The sequence below is a fragment of the Mesocricetus auratus genome, unplaced genomic scaffold (assembly GCF_017639785.1).
Source record: "Mesocricetus auratus isolate SY011 unplaced genomic scaffold, BCM_Maur_2.0 Super-Scaffold_100013, whole genome shotgun sequence".
Classification (NCBI taxonomy): domain Eukaryota; kingdom Metazoa; phylum Chordata; class Mammalia; order Rodentia; family Cricetidae; genus Mesocricetus; species Mesocricetus auratus.
In genome coordinates this window covers 72,389,823-72,401,562 of record NW_024429196.1, presented here as the reverse complement: position 1 = coordinate 72,401,562, position 11,740 = coordinate 72,389,823, and positions in this window count along the sequence as shown.

The following is an 11,740-nucleotide window of genomic DNA, read 5'->3' as shown; positions in this document are numbered from 1 at the left end:
ATCCAATTTTCATGTTTGACAGGCTGAGGAAACTTGTAAACTTGGGAATTCAACTTTGAAATTCCTCCTCCCTGATTCCTTCTTTTCCTCCTCATTCCCCTAATTTAATAAAACATAGGCTATATCCTCTCAAAGGTTTTGGGTTTCAGCATTCAAGAAGGACAGCTGAGACAAATTGCCCTTTGGGGTAAGAGATTTCTTAGGATCATTGTCCTCACAGATAGACAGACAGCATGACAGGGGATCTAAGGAGAGTGGTGTTCACTTGGCTGAGTGGAAATTCCTACTTGTAGGTTTCACTGGGAAGAGGGTGGGAAGGAGGGCAGCCAGGGCCGGTGAGCTAAAATGCCAAGTGATGGCTCGGCATCTCTCTGGCCTCCATTATTGGGGACTGAGTGCAGGGAGGGAGGGCAGGGGTGTAAGGAAAAGAGTTTCTTGAGTTCTGGGAACCAAACTAGGTTTATTTTGTGAATTGTTGCAGTTCAACCAAAATGCAGGAACTTTACAAAATGGTTTGGCCCTGGCTCACACCCATCCCCAGCTCTGGCATGTGTGAGTGTATGTGGGAATCAGAAGAACTGGTCATTGGCAAAAAATCTGTCACCTTACGGGCAGATTTAAGGCAAAGGGTCCTTTTTCATCTGTGCTTTGAGTATTCAAGGGTGACAGAAAGTGAGAAGGTGTAAGATTCTTTACGTTAATCAAAATGTCATTAAATAATGTGCATTAAAACCCTCTATTAAATTACTGCTGTGAGTTTCTTTTGCAGAGACACTGTTATGAAAGTGAACATTAACTATGACCTCTCTAGTGAGTCTGCAATATCTATGGAATGATAGCTATGTATGTCTGCCAGAGATCTTTGTGTTATATTTTCTTTTTCCATAATGGGAATTCAGGCCATTCCAGCCTGTACAAAACAGTAGCAATCAGGATCTGGGCAAGCTTTTATTATTCTGTAAACCACAAACAAAAGAACGGTATCCGAAGGCTTTCAATTTAGGTTTGAAGGGGACACTGGGGTGGACTGTCTTGGGAAAGAGGCTTGTTGGAAAAGTTACAGATGCCACAGACAGGTGGACAAGCAGTAGCAAGGAAGGGGCCCCATGGAGATGCAGCTTTGGTGAATTGTTACCCAGTCTGGGTGACCTTTTAGGTGATAAAGCTGCATTGAAGTGACCCAAGTTGGACTTCAGTGACTTCTTTCTTGGTCTGTTGTTGACTCCTTGTCAGGGGGATGTAGAGTTTCCTGGTGTCCACAACACCCACCTTCCTTCTTTCTTTTGTTTTTTGTTTTCTGAGATAGGGTTTCGTTCTATGTATCTCAGTCTGATCTAAACTCACTACATGTCCCAAGCTAGCCCTGTACCCCTGATGTTCCTGTTTCCATCTACTTGGTGTTAAGGTTACAGGCGTATGTCACTTAGCCCATCTCCCTATGCTGCGCATTTCCAGTTAGATATTAGAGACGCCTGGTCCCATAGCCGTTTAGCCCCAAAGAAACACACAGAGACTTATAATAATTATAACTGTTTGGCTGATGGCTCACACTTCTTACTGGCCAGCTCTCTCTTAATTATTAACCCATTCTTTATTAATCTATGTATTTCTACATGGTCTTATCTTACTGGAGAACGCTCCATCATGCTACTCTTTTATCGGCTACATGGCATCTCCTTGGTGGTTCCTCTCCCCAGAATTTTCCTCATCTGGTAGCCTTGCCTGTACTTTCTGCCTGGCTACTGGACAATCAGTGTTTTATTCATCAACCAATAAGAGAAACATATATACAGAAGGATATCCCACATTATCTCCTCTTTTCTGTCTAAATAAAAAGGTTTTAATTTTAACATAGTAAAATTATATATAACAAAACAGTTATCAAACAAGAACTATAGTTAGCAATATTTAGTGCATTAACATTTGACAAAAGAAAATATTTTATTATCTATCCTATCTTTGTAAGTCTAAAGTTTCATGCGAAACTTATCTTTTATCATAACTAAGGAAAACCATAACTGTAACTATCTGTCTTTACCTCCATCAAAGACCTCAGAAGGATAACATGTAAACTCAAGAGTTGACAGAGACATCTCACTGCCTGGACAGTCACCCAAAGTTCTTTTGTAATGTTGGGGCATTCGTCTTCAGCCTATAGGCTAAGAACGTCTGGCAGACTTCTCAGCAAGGCAGGAAATTTGTCTCGGTACAAGAGGAGGAAGGAAGAGAGAGCTGTGTTTGAGGACTCCTGCTACAAACTCTCAATGTGGGTTTGGGGCTTGTCTTTACAGGTCTGCCTAAAAAATCTCAAGGGAAAGAAAAAGATTATAGTAAAGCTTCTGGTATTTCAGGTGCCTAGCAACAAATGAAACTCTCATCAGAAGAATGGATTTCATCTCAAGCTTTGAAGAGTTCTAGCCCCCAGAGTTCCACATAGCAAAGACACACAGACAGGGGAACAGAAAAGATCTGAGGAAGGGAGGCACACTGAGGAGGATCAGCCTAGCAGCATAGATGCATTCAACCATGAGGGCAGATGCTGGAATTGCTATGTGTGAAATATAATGGTTTGGATTAAAGTTATTAAACGCGTACATGAAATATTATGAAATAGAGAGCTAGGGATATTGTATGTGAGCAAAGTGAATGACTATTTCCAGAAACATCACAAAAAGGAGGTAACAAGCACGTTTACTCCCTACGTGGGGATGGAAGAAGAGACATGTGGACGCCTGAGTCCAGTTGGCCTAACCTGATGTGTAAAGACCAGGTCAGTTAGGTACACTGTCTCAAAAACAAAACAAAACGCAACAAAAAAAAAAAACAATGTGAACAGCCACTCAGGAATGACATCTGAAACTGTCACCTGACCTCCACACAATCACATGTCCCCATGCATATGCATGGATCTGCACACACAGAAACATGTACACCAAATGTGCAAAATCACAAAGAGAGACCATAAAAACCAGCCAGGGAAGGAAGAACCAATTAGATGCAGCTGAACACACCAATGAAGATTTGAAAGGTAGAGAGGAATGAGGGCCAAAGAGAATATTAAACACGCAGTCCGTTGGTATGGAGGACAGATATTGCATCTTGAAGACCCTAAGATCCTTGTGCCATTTGGGAGGGCGGGGTTGATGTTGATGGGCTGTGGAATGCAAGACAACTCACTGAAAACAGAGAGATTCCACTTACGAGCTCCAAACCAGCCAAGGGGGAGTGAAGGTGGAATGAGTGGGTGAAGTGTCATCTACCCAAAGGGAGAAAAGAGGAAAGGAGAGAGGAGAGCAAAAGCAATAAATGGAAAGTGTAAAATAAGATGGTCCAAGTGAAGGGATATGTGCAGAAAGATCAATTGTTGGAAACAAGAGGGAACGCACTATCTGGGTGTGGAGGTTTGGGTGGGAAGTGTCCCACAGAGGCTCATGTGTTTTGGTGACACTGGTGGGAGGTTGTGGAACCTTTGGGAGGTGCAGTCTTGAGGGAGGGCATGCGCAAGCACCAGGTTTTGAGGAAGTAGAGCCTCATCTCACTTCCAGTTTGCTCTCTCTGCTTTCTGAATGTGGTGGAGACGTGATCTCTCAGCTCTGGCCTTTCACTGCCATGTCTCCTCTCTCATTATGGACTCTCCTGTTGGGCCCCAGCCCTCACGGGGTCTCTGTGAGTCACTGGTCAGTCAACAAGTCCATCTTATTTTCTAGTCCTGGCTTCCTGCCCTGGCCTTGACCCTCTGACATCAGCATCCAGCAGGAGGAAAACACTCTCTCTTCCACCTGGGGTTTTTCCACTGTGCTGTAAACCTGTATATAAGGCTCCTCCCTCCCTACAAGAGAGAGACCTCTTAGCACTTGCAACAAACACACACACACATACACACACACACACACACACACACACACACACACTTGGCAATAAAGGCAGCACGTGTATTCTCTTAGTAAAAACAGCTGGACGTCTTGTTTTTCTTTTCCTGATACCTTGAACTTGCTTGTGGCATGGGCACCACACTCTCCTTCTCAACCCTTAACCAAAATAAACTCATGGTGTTTCTGATACAGCAACAGAAAATTCAAGAAAGAAATCGAGGGAGTACCTGTGTCAGCTGTTGAGCAAACCCCTGGCTTCCATCCATAGCAACAGCTGAAAACAGACATAGGGACATAGAAACCAGAATAGAGACTTGGAAACCAGCATAGAGACTTGGAAACCAGCATAGAGAGACCCGGAAACCAGCATAGAGACACGGAAACCAGTATGGAGATATGGAAACCAGTATGGGGACATGGAAGCCAGTATGGGGACATGGGAACCAGCATAGGGACCTGGGAACCAGCACTGAGACATGGAAACCAGCATAGGGACATGGAAACCAGTATGGGGACATGGGAACCAGTATAGGGACATGGAAACCAGCATAGGGACATGGGAACCAGCATAGGGACATGGGAACCAGCATAGGGACATTGGAACCAGGATAGGGACCTGGGAACCAGCACAGGGATATGGGAACCAGCATGGGGATTCATACCTGTGATCTCAGAACTTGGGAAGAGATGATCAGAAATTCCAGGTCATGTTCAGCTGTATATTAGGATAGGTGCTTCCCTGGGATACATGAAGCCCTGTCTAACAGTTTTAAAGGACACAGATGAAATGAGTCAGACTCAGGCTGGAAGAGTGGAGTCTCATCATGACTGTTTAATATGATTCTAACATTCAGAGTCCAGTAAATGAGTTACTGAAATTGATGAGTTATGAAACAGAAAAAATAATTTGCTGAGTAAATTGACTCTCTAGACTATAATGTGAGGGTCAAAGTTACATTTTAAGTTTTAATTACTATGTCTTAGAGATCCATGAAACAAAAATGCCTCTGATCTGCAAAGCTGCTGGCCTAAGGACAGATAGTTCCTGAAATGCTGGAGGCTACTGTTTATGGGAGACAGCAACCATATGTTTTCACTCTCCCGAACATGTTTGTTTGACCCATCTGCACCAGATGTGCTTGATCACATGTGGGCGGGAGATTCATGGGCAGGAAATACATCAGGATGTACACTTGCCCCTGATTGGGTGTAGGCAGGAAATATATCAAGATATATGCTTGTGCCTGATTGGGTGTAGGCAGGAAATACATTCGGATGTATGCTTGCCTCTGATGAGACCTGATGGAAAATACATAAACTGCTGCAAACCATGACTCGGGATCATCTTCTGGAAACCCAGAGATGGACCTGGTCAGAGCTCATCCACCTGGCCAGTATTTAATTAAAACTTGCTTCAAATTTGACTTTGAATTGTGGTAGCAGTCTTATTCTTGACCAGTGGGATTAACAGTAAAGTAACCCATACATTTAAAAATGCAACCTTAACAAAAGATAATTGTTAACAATATAAGTAGAACAATAAAGCAACTAAGGATAAGGATTAATTAAACAGAATCTGGAGTGGGGGGTTTACAGGGACAACTTTTGGTAAGACATCATGCTTCCAAGTGCAATGGTTATCAAGCATGCTAAATACATACTTACATTTAGCATATCTACACGCTCTAGTAAGTTGATACTTGTCATACTAAATTATGATTAATTTATAATAATGTATTGCTTTCTCAAAATTATGTAAGTTATAGTTGAGTGCATTTGATAATTCTCTATACTTGGGAATTCTGAAGTTTTACTGAAAGATTTGAAGAAAAACTACACATATACTTATGAGAGTAGAAACATTATTTCTCCCCTGAGTGCAGCTGTAGTTTATTTTTGGAGATCTCAACAACACATTAAATAGGTTCTTTGAATAAAATTTTAACCTATATATGTGCAAATGTCCAGAAGAGAAAACCCTGGGAAAGGGAAGGAGACCCTTGGCCTGCTGTTCCTCGCAAGACTGGCTAAGGGGGTGCAATAGGGTGGCAGTATACTGTTAGTTCAGAAACACACCAAGAAACTCAAACAGAAGCTCAGAATTGTGGGCACACGGAAACCCACCTGTGAAGAGACAGCATTTGATCGCAGTTGCAAAAGCTGGTGCAGTGGTTTAACAAGGGAAAGTAATGGTCAGAGTCAACTCAATACTCATGCAAAAAGTCATAATTTAGTAATTTCAGAAGATCAAAGAATGCCATACAAAAGATGCTAGCATGCCAATCTTAAAGGATAAGTTTGCAAAGTTCTAGATCATCAAAAGATACAATACAGTTATAACCCAGAGAAGCATGGCTACGAACTATATTAGAAATTCTATTAAAGCAAGAAGGGGAAGTGCTCAGTCAAAAATAGATAAAGGGGCAAGACTGTTTGTAGGTAAGGAAACATGAAACCCAGGCCTTAACTCAAAAAATACAAGTTATTTTATGTGTGTGGTGAACATGTGTGCGTGTGTGCCTGTGTGTGTGTGTGTGTGGTGTGTGCGTGTATGGTGTGTGTGTGCGCAACAGTATGTGCACCTGTGCATAACGCATGCAGAGGCCAGAGAAGAACAGTGGGTGTCTTTGTCTGTTGTCCCGACACAGGGTCTCTCACTAAACTGAAGCTTTCCTTTTTGGCTAGGCTGGCCAAGCTCCCTGGATCTCCCGGTCTCTGAGCCCAACAACGCTATGCCTGGCTTGTACAAGAGTGCTGGAGGTTTGAATTTTCACAGCAAGCGCTCTTATTCACTCCACTCACTCCCCAGCTGTGTGAACGACAGTTTTAAATTTAATTCTTCTCACTCTCTTTTGGGCCCCATCTCTACTCCAGCTAACATTTTATGTAATGCTTGAAGCTAATGGCATTCTAAGAAGTCAGGGTTAGACGAGGCCTCGAGAAAGTTCCAGCTCTGTGTGTTGAGTGTATTCATGTGGACAAAATAGGTGTTTATGCAGATGTGGCTGTCTGGGCCTATGGTCCCTCGGGAGAAACCCCAAGAGGCTGGCAGCTGAGCAGAGGTGGTTCGTGCTGGAGCAGTTTCTCAGACAACCCAAGAGGTTACTATGGGTCACTCCACTTTCTTGTCCCCCAACCCTCCAGGGTCTGGGGTGCCACAGAAGAGAGTGGATATTCATCTGCTCCAGGGTAGCTACCAGTGACCCCCAGGTGAGAGCGGTGGAGCAAGGTTAGCAGAGTAAGTGAGCCAGAGAGCTCGTGTGTGAGCCAGGGACCTCACTGTTGTCTGACTCAGGTCAAGAGCCCCAGGGCTAGAACACAAGTGACTGGGGCTGGAGAGATGGCCTGGCGCCAGGAGTGCTTGTTGCTCTTGTAGAGGACGCAGGCCCAGTTTCCAGCCCCATCTCATGTTTCATTTACAACCATCGGTAAATCCAGTTCTAGGGGAGCTGACCCCCTCTGCTGGCCTGCATAAGCACCCATACTCACACAGAGTGCACTGGGGATACACACATACAAATAAACATAGTTACTTGTGAAAGAGCACATTTCTGCCAGTGTCCCATAGTGACGGCCCTCTGTCACCTTTTAACACCCTAAACTTGAATTCCAGCATCCTCCCACTCCTGGTGGGTAACTTCAGGAGTAACTGTCTGGCTAGACGAGTCAAGCCCAGGAGAACATATTAGAAAGCAAGGTGTTGTGGCAGGTATGCGCCCCCCCTCCACCCCCACCCCCCCCCCCCCCCCCCCCCCCCGCTACTCACACACCCAGGTAAATAAATGTGAGAAAGAAATCAAAGTGCACGGTGCCTGAGGAGCTACAGCTGAGGTTGTCCCTGGTCTCCACACTCATGCCACACATACTAATACTTTCCGGGTTTGCCTGAGAAGGTCTTATGAGGGCATCTGCCGCAGCCTCTCTGGTTCCTCCCTCACACACAGCTCACACCCCATTCTTCTGCTGGGGTTTTCCTCCAGAGCCTGCCTTGAGTTCAGGTTCCCCCCACCCCCAGAGCCTGCCTTGGGCTCAAGTCCTCCTCTAGAGCCTGCCTTGGAGTCTGGCCCTCTCAGGACCTCTGCAAGGCTGTGCCTACCACAGACAAGCAGGCCATTTTCAAGGCCAACAGCAAACCCTGCAGCACTGCAGAAGACTTCTCTGTATCTGCCATAGGCAGATGATACCCCTCACTTCCTCCCTCTGCAGATTCCCTTTCTGAGCATCTGTGATGTGACCGGCTTTTCTTCTGCCTCATAGGGCTGTTTCTTATCTCTGACTGCCAGCAAGGCTACCATTGTCACAGCCCTGCCAAAGCCTAAGTGAATTCATCGGATCCCACTGCAGGGAAGGCCCTGCGTTCTGATGGCATCCACACCCCTTTAAGAATGTGGTGCTAAATTCAGTTGCTTCTCAGACCATCCTCCTGGCAGCAGCCCCTTCCCTCTCTCAGATATGGACAGGCATCCCTGTGAAATCTCAATCTAGCAGGTTTGTAGGGAAGTGAGTTTGCACCGAAGAGTATTGGCAGTCACACCCCCTGCTTCCCATGCCTTTCCATGTCTCCTGAGTGGGAATCAGAGAGCCTGGCCGAAGGCTTAAGCTATGAGACCACATCTGTGCTGGCTCATGTTTCCTCAACTTGACACAAGCTAAAGCCATCTGAAAGGAGGGAATGCCAGTTGAGAAAATGTCCTATAATCTTGGCCCGTAGATAAGACTACGGGTCATTTTCTTAATTAATGAGGGACATTTAATTGATTAATGATTGATGTGGGAGGGCCCAGTCCATTGTGGGTGGTGTATAAGAAAGCAAACTGAGCAAGACGAGGGGGCTAGCCAGTAAACATCTTTCATTCCCGGCCCCTGTTTCAGCTCTTGCCTCCAGGTTCCTGCCTTGAGTTCTCCCAAAGGCTTCCCTTGTAATGTTACCTGAAAGGTGTAAGATAAAATTGACTCTTTCTTCCCCAAGTTACCTTTGGTTATGGTGTTTTAAAACAACAATAGAAACCCTGACTACCCCATTCATAGGAAGCTGTAAGACCCTGACTCTGTCAGGAAGGATAGATTTTGTGAGATTAAATTAATTTCGGGATCCCCAAAAGTCCAGCTCAGTGTCACTCATGAGCAGTACATCCGAGCCTTACATTTATTTGTATGTGTGTGTGTGTGTTTGGGGACACATGGAAGTCAGAGACCAGCATGCAGGAGTTGGTCCTCTCCTTTTCCCTGATGGGGCCATATGGTAGATCAAGGAATAAAGGAAATATGTAAAGAATGATATTGTAGGAAGCCAAGATGACCCGCTTGGTTTGGCAGGCTCCACCAAGGTCTACTCATGCAGCAGGAGAATTGTGTCTCTCATTTAATCTATTATTGCTGCAATATCCCCTGATCACTTTGATAATTATGTTGTGTTCCTTCCACTCTGTGTCATGGGAGCTCAGGTCACCAGTCTGTGGAGAATCAGGACAGTGATGCTACAGAGGGTACCCCTTAACTAGATGTGCCTCCCCCAGATTCCTTCTCATTCCCCTTTATCCCATGCATCAGAGGTAGCCCAACTGTAAGAGGCACTACAGAGTCAACAACCTCAAGTTTATCTTAACCTCACTGATGGGAGAGTCCTGTGTATATGTCAATAAAGCACTGTTGGCCAATAGGGAAGCAAGATAGGTGGGACTAGGAGTCTAGGAGGATTCTGGGAAATGTAGTGAAGAAGCTGGTCGCCATGTGACTCCCGGAAGGAATGGATGTGGCAGGAGTGCATCCTAGCAAAGATTAGTTCTTGTAAAATATATATGAGTAATTATGGGTTAATCAAGTCAGAGCTAGCCAATAAGAAACCAAGCAAATGGCCAACAGCTTCATAATTAATATAGTGTCTTGTGTGTTATTTGGGACTGACGCTGCTCAGGGACCAGGCTGGCGGGAAGGCAGCACGTTACATATGGTGTCAGGAGTTGGATTATGAATTTCCACGTAGAATGACAAAAGCTTAACAGGGATTTTAAAAACAAAAGAGCAGAGAGAAGCATGGCTATTTGTTAGCAGCATTTTTCTCAGGTGAGCTCTGTTTTGCTAGAGACAAACAGAGACTTGCCAGCCAGCACTAGCAGTAAACTTATCCCTGCTATCTTGGAAAAACGCAGTTAAAACAGCCGCAGTTTTGATTAACAATGTTGTTTAACAGATAACAAACACATGGACAGAAAAACATAAAGATTTACAATAATGACAAATTCAGATTTTAAAAAACCCTCTAAAGATTTACACTGTGTTTAACAATATATGTAGGCTTTAGAGAAAAAAGAAACAGGATAGTGGAAAAAGAAATAGGGAAGCTGGTTGTGGTGGCACACGCCGGTGGGATTTACTCCAGAGACAGAGACAGGCAGATTTCAAGAGAAACCCTGTCTCAGAGAAAGAAATAAATAAATAAAAGTAAAAAATAGAGTAATAATAATAGATAAATAAATAAGCCACGTAAAGTCTAGATACTGTATGCTATTGTGTTTTTCAGTTGTTCAATTGCTAAGGAAGGAACAACAAATGCTGAAATATACGTGATTATAAATGCTGCTAAATTATATCTTTTAAAAATGCCTTGACTTCAAAATTTAAGTATAAGGATATGTTACTTTGGAAAAGATATTTTATTTCTGTTTCCACAGAAAATGAAAAGCTGTGGATTCCTTCCAGACTTCTGTGGTTTGATGAACCAAGACCCGTGAAAACAGTGGCCCAGGTGATCCAACATCTAAAACAACTAAGTTGATACAGCCTTAAAGGACACAAAAACAAAGACTTGGCCATGTTTCTGTTGTTTGTCATGATCCCCATGTTATGGACAGCGTCCCTATCCAACAGAAAGCAGTTTGGAATGAACTACGCCCAGCTTCCCAAATATTGTTCATAAAATTTTGTTTTTGTTTAAATGTGGTTGCTTATAAATGGTAATGATCATAGTCAATTTCTTTATAAAAGGAAAAAAGGAAATATGGTATAGAAATAAATACTTCGTCTTGGAATGGATTTTCATTTATTGATCCAAATTTAAGGTCAATTTTGTGATATATATATTTCTCTTCTTGTTTAAATATTGTGTTTACACTGATCTTTTAAAAATGTGATGTATAAAAAAACAAAAAATAAAATAAAAATGTGATGTATAGATAAGTACAAAATATAGTTACTTATAATACTCAAAACTTATAGTTAGGTAAGTTAGGTTTTCTAGATAACAGAGATATATTTGAGATAGATAGTCTTCAAACCTTTCAAAGACCTTCAAAAATGATATTTAAAATGGTTTAGGGTTTTTCTTGACAATGAGAAATGTCTACTCCTGGCACACCAATTATGTCTGAGAGGAAGACAGGCATCAAAGAAACTCACTATGGAGTTTGATTTCAACATGGCAAGATTAGCCATTTGGGCAAGAAATTGCTCTTGTCTGGACTGTTTGACTATTGCTCTATAAAGTGGACATCTAGCACCCATAGAAAAGTGACTGCTGAACTCAAACAGTCCTTCTGGGTTCCTGCTTCATGGAAGAGTCTGCCAAACTTTCTGTAGGACACAGAAAAATGACTGACAGACTGCCAATGCAAATTGACAGTTTAAAATTTCCTGCTTTGCTGAGTCTTCCAGACACACTGTGGCCTATGGGCTGAAGATGGATGCCCCAACGTTACAGAGGAACTTCGGGTGACTGTTCAGGTAGTGAGATGTCTCTGTCAATTCTTGTTTATGTATTTTCCTTCTGTGGTCTTTGATGGAGTTGAAGACAGATAGTTATAATTATAGTTTTCCTTAGTTATGATGAAAAATAAGCTACATATAAGACTTTAGACTCACAAAGATAGGAT